This window comes from Leuciscus leuciscus (genome assembly GCF_965113295.1).
Source record: "Leuciscus leuciscus genome assembly, chromosome: 1".
Taxonomy (NCBI): Eukaryota; Metazoa; Chordata; class Actinopteri; order Cypriniformes; family Leuciscidae; genus Leuciscus; species Leuciscus leuciscus.
The window spans coordinates 80,516,709-80,526,042 of NC_138725.1; positions in this window are offsets into that span (position 1 = coordinate 80,516,709).

Sequence of the window (9,334 nt, forward strand, 5' to 3'; positions counted from 1 at the left end):
ATTCATTCAGTATTCGCTGAGTTTTGTTTCAGTTTATAGACGTGCTGGAGAGGCAGAAAGCACACCCTGTTAATTTTCTTTATTTTACAAAAGCACAGTTTTGATTTGATTGTAAGTGGACACATACAAAAATAGACATATCACAGATTATTTTTTTCATATTTCTTTTTTCTGTATGACCATAAATGACGGAGTAATTTAAGTTTATTGTGCTACTATGTGAAGAAAATCCAGCAAAACGCGCCGGTGCGTCCACACAGTAGTAGTACATTCTTCAAGGTCTCAACATCAATAGTCAATAGAAAATCAATAGTCTGGTCGCATTTTAAACACATTTCAGAGAGATCAAACCTAGCTATTTTAATTGAAACAAGCGGTGCTAGCCTAACGTTAGCCAATTGGTGGCAGAAAATTAGTGTCAGTACGGTGCTAACGAGATATTATCATATCAGGCAAATTATCCAAAAATATATCGAGTTTCATTCATTACTTAGCACATAATTATACCAAACGTACCTGAGAGTAAAAAAAAAACAGTCCAATCGGTCATCAATAACACCGACCACAATAAATTAGTTAAAGATGGCCGCCAGTATTTTAGCCTGAGCTCTGCTCAGCATTGCTCAACCATTGGCTGATCGCTGCTCAGCTCTGCTCAGCATTGCTCAACCATTGGACGGCTGACGATCGCTTGGGTACTTGGAGGGGAATTTGCTTGGGAATACCAGGGGCCTGTACCATGAAGGTAGCTGAACAAACTCGGGGTTACAGGATTAGTTTTGAGTTGACAAAACCAAACCGATGCAATCAGGCTTTATTGGTACCATGATGCAGCTCATCAACTTTCTCTGTCAACTCAGGCTTTGATCCTCAAGCTATGATTACTCCACGCGCGCGTGCACATAAAAGAGTGACGTCGACACTGAACAACCAATCGCGGGTAGAGCAAGAGCGATATATTTTCCCGCGAGGAGCAAGAGATAATCATTCAGAATTACGATGAATTTAAATATGTATTTCAAGCTCGAAACAATACGGTCTCTGCTGCCAAAGCAAGAGAAGACTGTTGGAGAAAGTTTGCTGATTGTTAATGTGTAAGTTAAACAAATACGTTCTATATTTATGTAAAATTATGTATGTATGTGTAGCCTATGTGTAATATAGCCTATAGCCTATTTTTATAATATCTAAAAAATTATACATGCACATTTTTTATATATTATAAAAATAGGCTATAGGCTATATTACACATAGGCTACACATACATATATACATAATTTTACATAAATATAGAACGTATTTGTACTACTAAGAAAGCTAGGGAATCCTATCATAAGATTAACAGAATAATAATAAAAAAGATTTAAAATAATTCTTAACGTATTATATTGTATAGTACATTTGTGAAATTTGCTTTTTGAAAAAAAAAACAGTGTTCATGTGATGTCACCCTATCAATATATTTTACCGGCAATTTTATAAAAGCCCTCTTTTATGGACATGGTCGATAAATGTCCGGGGAACACTATTATGTACTCCTGCAGAGCGAGGACCACCTTACGAATGGTTCGACAAACCGTGTTTTCCCCTATAGCTTCTGTGCGTCACCCACCGTGCAAGTATGTACCACTTGAAAAAAAAAAAGAAAAGTGGTGGGGGTGGTGGCGCAATGGATAAGACACATGCCTTTGGTGTAAGAGACCCGGGTTTGAATCCACTGTGAGACACCAATGTGTCCCTGAGCAAGACGCTTAACCCCTAGTTGCTCCAGAGGCGTGCGACCTCTGACATATATAGCAATTGTAAGTCGCTTTGGATAAAAGCGTCAGCTAAATGAATAAATGTAAATGTTGTTCAAAAAGCCTGAAATAGTCTCTGAGTTTCTTCAAAAAGCCCAGTCTTGGCAGCAGAGTTTCTTCAGAAAATCTCAAAATATCTATGAATTTCTTCAAAAGGCCCGTTTTTGGCAGCAGATTTCGCTTACGGCCATACCACTTTGAGAATGCCCAATCTCGTCTGATCTCGGAAGCTAAGCAGGGTCGGGCCTGGTTAGTACTTGGATGGGAGACCGCCTGGGAATACCAGGTGCTGTAAGCATTTTTGGTTTAAAAAAAAAAAAAAAAAAAAAAAAGAGTCCATGAGATTCTTCAAAAAGCCTGAAATATTCTCTGAGTTTCTTCAACATGCCCGGTCTTGGGAGCAGAGTTTCTTCAGAAGGCCTGAAAAATTCTAGGAATTTCTTCAAAAAGCCAGTTTTTGCCAGCAGATTTCGCTTACGGCCATACCACTTTGAGAACGCCCGATCTCGTCTGATCTCGGAAGCTAAGCAGGGTCGGGCCTGGTTAGTACTTGGATGGGAGACCGCCTGGGAATACCAGGTGCTGTAAGCTTTTTAGTTTACTTCACTAATGTTCTAACCTTTTAAATAGCCCGTTTTTGGCAGCAGATTTCGCTTACGGCCATACCACGTTGAGAACGTCTGATCTCGGAAGCTAAGCAGGGTCGGGCCTGGTTAGTACTTGGATGGGAGACCGCCTGGGAATACCAGGTGCTGTAAGCTTTTTAGTTTACTTCACTAATGTTCTAACCTTTTAAATAGCCCGTTTTTGGCAGCAGATTTCGCTTACGGCCATACCACGTTGAGAACGTCTGATCTCGGAAGCTAAGCAGGGTCGGGCCTGGTTAGTACTTGGATGGGAGACCGCCTGGGAATACCAGGTGCTGTAAGCTTTTTAGTTTACTTCACTAATGTTCTAACCTTTTAAATAGCCCGTTTTTGGCAGCAGATTTCGCTTACGGCCATACCACGTTGAGAACGCCCGATCTCGTCTGATCTCGGAAGCTAAGCAGGGTCGGGCCTGGTTAGTACTTGGATGGGAGACCGCCTGGGAATACCAGGTGCTGTAAGCATTTTTGGTTAAAAAAAAAAAAAAAAAAAAAAAAAAGAGTCCATGAGATTCTTCAAAAAGCCTAATATATTCTCTGAGTTTCTTCAACATGCCCGGTCTTGGGAGCAGAGTTTCTTCAGAAGGCCTGAAAAATTCGATGAATTTCTTCAAAAAGCCCGTTTTTGGCAGCAGATTTCGCTTACGGCCATACCACGTTGAGAACGCCCGATCTCGTCTGATCTCGGAAGCTAAGCAGGGTCGGGCCTGGTTAGTACTTGGATGGGAGACCGCCTTGGAATACCAGGTGCTGTAAGCTTTTTAGTTTACTTCACTAATGTTCTAACCTTTTAAATAGCCCGTTTTTGGCAGCAGATTTCGCTTACGGCCATACCACGTTGAGAACGCCCGATCTCGTCTGATCTCGGAAGCTAAGCAGGGTCGGGCCTGGTTAGTACTTGGATGGGAGACCGCCTGGGAATACCAGGTGCTGTAAGCATTTTTGGTTTTAAAAAAAAAAAAAGAAAAAAAAAAAGAGTCCATGAGATTCTTCAAAAAGCCTGAAATATTCTCTGAGTTTCTTCAACATGCCCGGTCTTGGGAGCAGAGTTTCTTCAGAAGGCCGAAAAATTCGATGAATTTCTTCAAAAAGCCCGTTTTTGGCAGCAGATTTCGCTTACGGCCATACCACGTTGAGAACGCCCGATCTCGTCTGATCTCGGAAGCTAAGCAGGGTCGGGCCTGGTTAGTACTTGGATGGGAGACCGCCTGGGAATACCAGGTGCTGTAAGCTTTTTAGTTTACTTCACTAATGTTCTAACCTTTTAAATAGCCCGTTTTTGGCAGCAGATTTCGCTTACGGCCATACCACGTTGAGCGTGTGCAAGGAGAGTGTGGAACCTTGAGCTGCTTTTCCAAGTGTTTGAGTTGATTATAGAGAGTTTTTTATTTAAGGTAAATTCCTCATTTTGTTTACCCTTTTCCCACTTCAGCAGCTGCTGTTTGTGGGGGGGTGGGAGGTTAAGTTTGGTTTGGTTGATTGAATGGAGCACATGGTGAGAGACAATGGAGTACAACAAATGGAACTAGCATCTAAAAAGAACAGCGGGAATCGTACCATGATGGAGGAAAAGATGTTTGAAAAGAACTTAACAGTGAGTGTGGAAATTGTTGGGGAGGAGAAGATTACAATGATGGAGCTACTCAGAGGAATTAATGAAGTTTGTGGAGCTGTAAATGGATGTCGGTTTAAAGGAGATAAAAAGTACGAGATTACGATGAATCATATTAAAGGAAAAGGAAGACTGATTGATGGTTTTAGAATCAAAAACTGTCAAATTTTGGCCAGAGACTTGAGCAATGATGAGCTTGTTGTATCATTCATGAATCTTCCGGTGTATATCACGGATGAGGACATTCATGAAAAACTAAATGGATGGGGTGTCAAAGCAACAACTCCAATCAAGAGGAGGAGATGGCCAGGAACAGAAATTGCAGATGGGACACGTTTCTGTAAAGTTAAGTTCTCTGACACTGTTCAATCATTACCATATTCAACCAAGTTTGAAACTCTAGAAGGTGCTGAATACTTTAGAGTGATTCATAACAGACAGGTGAAAGTGTGTCGCATTTGTATCCAGTCTGGACATGTATTGAGAGACTGTCCTGAGTTTACTTGTTACAAGTGTGATAAACAAGGACATTATGCTAGAGAATGCAAAGAACTCGGTGATGTGCAGTACGGTGATGTAATGGGTGTTACAGACATGTCCAGTGGGGCAAATGAGGAAGTGAATAGACCCATGCAAGAAGGCACAATGGGAAATACCTTTGATGATATTGAAAGGCAGCAATTGCATCAAGGACAGCAGGATCACACAATTCATGCTGAAGATGGTACTCCCAACATCCAGAAAATGGGACCAGCAGTAGTCCAGTGCTCAATGGACAATAAAGAAAAGGACAGGCATGTGAGTAAAATGACTATTGTCAATGAGACCCCACAATCTCCAGCTTTAGCTAAGACTGATTCTAAACGTGATGAAATTGAGGATGATGATGATGATGATGATGATGATGATGGTGATGATGGCGATGATGATGATGATGAGGATGATGATGATATGGAGTATGATAAACATGATTTGTATGAGGGAATGATTTGTGAAAATCTGCAATTTCGTGTTAGGAAAAAAAGACTTCTAAATGTTAAGGGAGAAAAGGGAATCATAAAGAAAAAGAAATGGGGCCCATCTTATTTCTTTTTCACACTAACTGCTGTCATGATTAAAGTTGCATCCTTAAATGTCAATGGGCTTGGCAACATGTGTAAATTTGAAAAGATCTTAATAACTGTGAAAGCTGACATTTATTGCTTTCAAGAAACAAACTGGGACAACAACAAAATGAGAGAGGTGAAGAAAAAGTGGCCTCATCATGTTTTTGTGAGTCATGGCAGTGGAAGGTCTTGTGGAGTTGCTTGTCTGATTAAAAGCAATGCTGTAGAAAATGTTAAGGAGGTGTATGCTGATAGTGATGGAAGAGTTTTAATTATAGATTTTGAGTATCAAAACTGTGTTTTCAAGTTGATTAATGTTTATGCGCCAAATAATGAAAAAGACAGGAGGGAGTTATTTGTGCAGTTAAGAGCACTATGTACAGATAATTGCATTTGTGTGGGTGATTTTAATGTTTGGTGTAGTAGAATGGATGCTGCGAATGATATGAGCTATAAAAGAGACGCATCAAGGAATGATTTAATACATTTAATGACTAGAGAAAACCTGGTAGATTTTTGGAGATTAGAAAACCCTGATAAAAGAGAATACTCTAGGAGACAAGTTGTGCTCAATAGCCTAAAACAAAGCAGAATTGATCTTTGCTTGGTAAAGCAGGATATAGTCCAGTACATGAAAAATATAATGTATAGGTTTACAACATACAGTGACCATGCTGTTCTAGAATTTCAAGTGGGTAAAATAATGCAACAAAAAGGTGGGGGGCTTTGGTGTTTGAATGCAAGCTTGTTAAATGATGTAAATTATAAGGTTAAAATCCATGATTGTATAAAATCTGAATGGATGAAACAATTAGATTCTGAAAATGTATGTGTAAGATGGGAGAATTTAAAACAGAAAATGAAGATCCTGAGTACTAAGTATGCGAAGGAAAAGAATAGTATAGAGAGGAGAGATTACAAAGATATGCAAAGGAGTTTTTTTTAGAATTGGAACAAATAAACAGTAATCCAAATTATGATTTAACAAACTATTTAAAAATTAAATCAGATTTGAAGAAACATGAAGTAAACAGATGTAAAGGAGCCATTATAAGAAGCAGGGCGAAGTATGCTTTAGAAGGTGAGAAATGCACGTCCTTCTTTTTAAACATGGAGAAGCAAAATCAGAGCAGAAACTGTATTACTGAGTTAGAAGATGGAAAAGGAAAAAAACTAAGTGACTTGGTCGGGATTTTAGATCATGTTGAATCTTTTTATAGGACTCTCTTCAAGAAGGAAGGGGTACATATGGAGAGTATGGGACAAGTGCTGGGTACAGTTAGTGCCAGATTATCAGATATAGACAGGGTTTTTTGTGATAATGATATATCTGTGCAAGAAATCAATGAGGCAATCTCTAGTCTGAACGCTAACAAGAGCCCAGGCTCAGATGGCCTAACTGGAGAGTTTTATAGAACTTTTAAGGATTTTCTAGCGCCAATACTGTTAGAGCTATATCAGTATATGGATGAGAAGCAGGTAATGCCAAAGACAATGGCGGCTGGGGTTTTAAGTATTCTTTTTAAAAATAAAGGGAGTAGATTAAATTTGGAAAACTATAGACCAATTAGCCTCTTAAATACTGACTATAAAATATTGGCAAAAATCCTAGCAAATAGGCTAAAAAAAGTAATAGGGAGTATTGTTGCCCCAACACAGGCTTACAGTATACCGGGGAGAGATATTGCAGATATTATAAGTACAATTAGAGATGTGGTATCGTATATGAAGGAAGAAGGAGGTATATTGTTAAGTGTGGATTTAAACAAGGCTTTTGATAGGGTGGAGCACCAATTTTTAGAGAAGACTTTGGAAACTTTTGGTTTTGGTAGTAAATTTAGATCATGGATAAGATTACTGTATATTAGTGCACACAGTGTAGTAAAGTGCAATGGTGTGTTAACGGATGTTTTTAATATTGAGAGATCGATAAGGCAGGGTTGCCCTTTATCTGCCCTGCTATATTGTATTACTGTTGAGCCACTGGCAACCCTAATAAAAGCAGATAAAGAGCTAAAACCTATTAATTTTGCTGGTGATGGTGTCAGTCTAATTCATCAGTATGCAGATGATACTACGTTTACCGTGAGGGACATAGACAGCATAAATAGGATAGTCGAGCACATAAAAACATATGGTAGAGCAGCAGGGGCAAAGATTAATGTTGAGAAGTCTGAAATTATGTTCTTTGGAGAAACTAAAATATCCGACTGTGGTATCCCTTTTAAAAATGTTAAAGATTACATCAAAGTTCTGGGGGTGAATATAGGTGTCGAAGATATTAAAGCAAGGGATGTAACTTGGTCTGTAATTCTACAAAAAATAAGGAGAATTGTGAACTACTGGAAATTAAGAGGTCTTACACTGAAAGGGAAAGTGACTGTTGTCAATGTTTTGTTAATGTCAAGATTTGTTCATACATTGAGTGTGTTAGACATGCCAGAGTGGGTTTTAAAAGAGGCAAACTCCATTGTATTAGATTTTTTGTGGAGTGGGAAAAACGTTAGAATTTCAAAAAAGGTTTTGATAGCAGATTATAAGGAGGGAGGTTTAAAATTGGTGGATTTGAATGTGAGGAGGGAAGCGCTAAGACTTAAAATTGTTAAGAAATGTTTATATAGTAAAGAAATATATGGTTGGAAATATTGCATGAGGGATTGTTTGGAGAAATTTGGGGCTTGTAGTCAAAGTAATCTGTTTATGTGTTTAAGAGAGTCTATGATAAAGGAGATGCCACTTTTCTATAGAGAAGTCCTGCAAGTGTGGGCTCAGTTACTGCCCCAAATATATTATAAGTGTGATATGCTTGAATTAGTGCTAAATCAACCAGTGTTTTTGAACCCTAAGATAACAGATAAAGGACATATGCTAGAAAACAAAAGTTTTATGAAAGTTGGATTATACCGGATAAAAGATTACGTGTATGAAGTTGTTCCAGGTTTTCTGCCCTCCCAGGCAATCTTGGATATTACAATGGAAGGAAATGAAAATATGAGGAAAGGTACAGTTATTAATGTTTTTGAAAAAATCAAGAGTAGTATTCCAAAATCTTGGGCTGCCTTAATAGACAAACAAGAGGTTAAAACAAAAGAGTATAAGTTTCCTGAAATGTATATTGAGCAGAATGGTTGTAAAGTGGAATTGGCAAAGATACCATTGAAAGTTTTTTATAGGATTATGCTGAAAAAAGAAGTTAAAAGGCCTACAGCAGAAATTTATTGGAGAAAGGTATATCCAGAGATGAAGCTAGAGATGTTGTGGAAGAATTTACATGTTAGATATAATTCAATAGAATGTGAACAGAATGATTTCATGCTCTGGCATAATAGAGTATATACAAAAGAGGTCATGCATCAGATTGACAAAAGTATTGGAAGAGAATGTGATGTATGTGATGAGGAGGTTGAGAATTTAATGCATTTATATGTAGAATGTCAAGGTTTAGAAGAGTACCATGAGTTGTTAAAACAACTTGTGAGGAAAAATTGGGAGAAAATACAATTTGTGGATAAAGAGTGGAGTAAGATATTTCTGTTTGGCATGGTAAAGGAAAAGAATGTAAAAGGAAATTTGTATCTCTTAAATATGGTACTAAGCTATGCAAGGTATGCAGTAAGGTTGAGGAGAAATGTAGCATACTTTGATAAAAGAAGGGAAAATGTGTGGTGTATTTTCAAAGCTTTGTTAAAACAACACATAAGGATGATTTATGCTTATATGAATATTGATTTTTGTGGTTTTTTTGTTGATGGAAGCAAATTTATTTCTGTTACAACATTGAATGAACTTGTGTTTAATTTTTGAGAATGTTCAAATAGAAGACTGCTGAAAGTGTAATTTTGAAATTTATGATGTATTTACTGTAAATTTTGTAATACTTTTGTAATAAAAAAAAAAAAAAAAAAAGAACGCCCGATCTCGTCTGATCTCGGAAGCTAAGCAGGGTCGGGCCTGGTTAGTACTTGGATGGGAGACCGCCTGGGAATACCAGGTGCTGTAAGCTTTTTAGTTTACTTCACTAATGTTCTAACCTTTTAAATAGCCCGTTTTTGGCAGCAGATTTCGCTTACGGCCATACCACGTTGAGAACGCCCGATCTCGTCTGATCTCGGAAGCTAAGCAGGGTCGGGCCTGGTTAGTACTTGGATGGGAGACCGCCTGGGAATACCAG